The following is a 2,161-nucleotide window of genomic DNA, read 5'->3' on the forward strand; positions in this document are numbered from 1 at the left end:
TCTGCCCAGGATCGGTGACAATTTTATGAATAAACAACACAACACCACAGCCAGCGAAAAGTGTCTGGCACCCCGTCCTGATGAAAGAGCCATGGACAGAAAATTTAGCAGTATCTTTGCCATCTTCACAGTAGCAAAGATTCCCTTCCTTTCCATTAAGGCATTTCCTAGGCTCCTTGGTATACACATTTTTCAGTCGTTTGAGCACAACAACAGGAGGAGGCTGCTGATATAGATGGAATTGAGTTGGACCACTGACAGGTATGACATTAAGCACAACTAGATACGTTTATTAAAGAACACGTATGTCAGGTCACCAAAGCCAACATGCCGGGCCAAAGGCAGGAAGGTTTGGTCACAATACTTTTCCTGACCTCCTTCAGAAAGATGTTCAGAGCCTATGGTCAGCTGCTGAGAAAGCATCAGCTCCTCTCCAAAGTTCAGATAAATACAGAGGGACAAAAAATCATAGCTGCTATGGTATAAAAAGAGGTTTACAGATACATAGCTGCTATGGTATAAAAAGAGGTTTCTGAGATTAAGTGGATCTGTCTTGTGGAAGGTTTTGTAGGATAGTGCCCATATTCTGGATTTGCACAGTGGTCAGTCAGCATTCATTTATAGAACACATCAAATCCCACTTCTTTTGCTGAAGAGAGGGATGCTGCTATGTTGTATACCAGTTATGATTTGGATTTTTTAAGCTTGCATACCAAGAATTACAACCTCTTTAGACAGCACACAAGAAGAACTACTCTAAAAAAATCAAAATCATTTTCCAAACAGTTAAAACCATAACCATTGTTTCTCTGACAGCTAAAATTGGAGTGACTAGTATAGCTAGTTTCTTCAGGGACCCCTGACACTGAGGGAGGTCACCACCGTTATTTACCAAGGATCACATCATGGGGTGCTGCAGCTGAGAACCTCCAAATGCTTTCCTCCTTCTCCTGGCACTACTCTGGGATTTTTCCTAGATGTAATTTAAGGCAACTTCTCTACATCCAGGCTGCAGTTTCTTCTGAGAACTAGGACCCCTATGGCCACCTGGTTCCCAGCGTCTTCCTCCTTCACAGCAAGATACCTGCTGCTGCAGGTGAGAAGCCTCCCCTTTCTGGTCTCGTACTCAGCTTCTCATCCTGAAATTCAGGTTCTTGCCAGGAGGGAGGAGCACCTGATGATAAATTCAGGTGTGCCAACACTGGTCTCGCCTTTCTGAACACATGAGAAAAACACAAACAACGAGCAATGTTTTTTTTTTATCCAGCACACGAATGTCTTTCCCATCTTTCAGTCCCCAGAATGAAGTGGCTGGTTTCCTTCTTGGTCCTGCTTGGGATCTGTGTCTCCAAACTATGTCTGCCCGAGCGTCAACCTAACCAGGAATCCAGCTAGCACTGCAGCGAGGTCAGCTTGCACTGTCACTCACAACACACATATTTTCATAGGAGCGATGACAGAGTCAAATCTGACAAAATTCACATCAAAAATCTTGGCAAGGAGAAGTAGCTGCGAAGCATTATTTTGGGAACATATAGGAAAGGCACGAACAACCCTAGCCTGGTGAGGTAACTTCCTTTTCGGCAGTCAGCAGCAGCGGGGCCGGTGCTGGAACTGCTAATAGCTGACTGCAAAGCTCCTCGAGAAGACCAGAAGAAACACACAGCCAAGCGATGCCTACCCGGGGTGCCAGAGCACAACTGACACAGCCCCACCACGTTTCTCAACATTCAACCTCCTGGACTGTCTGTAAAAATCATGGTGGTTTTATGTTCATTTAGAGACAGCAAACTTCCAGCACCTGTAGCAAAAGAGAACGTTTTGGGAGTTCCAGCTGTGACTGAACCAACGAGTAAACCAGAGGAGCTTCTCCTCTGAGGGCAGGGCAAAGCCTTTGGCGTTTTAAGGCAATTCTACAACTTTACATTGCACAGCTCACTTCTTTTCATCACTTTGGACTATGCCTTTGGGTGGATACGCTTTTTATTTTTTTTTCTTTTCTTTGTGACAGGCCAGCAACCGGCCAGCACATGCTTCCCACCACAGCAAGGGTAACGCTGTGGCAGGTGAGAAACATCCCATTGCCTGGGGCCCAGTAGCAGGGCCACAGCACAGAAGGGAGGCCTGAGGCGAGGCCTGAGGCACCCCCTGAAGGGAGACC

This window comes from Charadrius vociferus, unplaced genomic scaffold (genome assembly GCF_000708025.1).
Source record: "Charadrius vociferus isolate BGI_N301 unplaced genomic scaffold, ASM70802v2 scaffold507, whole genome shotgun sequence".
Classification (NCBI taxonomy): Eukaryota; Metazoa; Chordata; class Aves; order Charadriiformes; family Charadriidae; genus Charadrius; species Charadrius vociferus.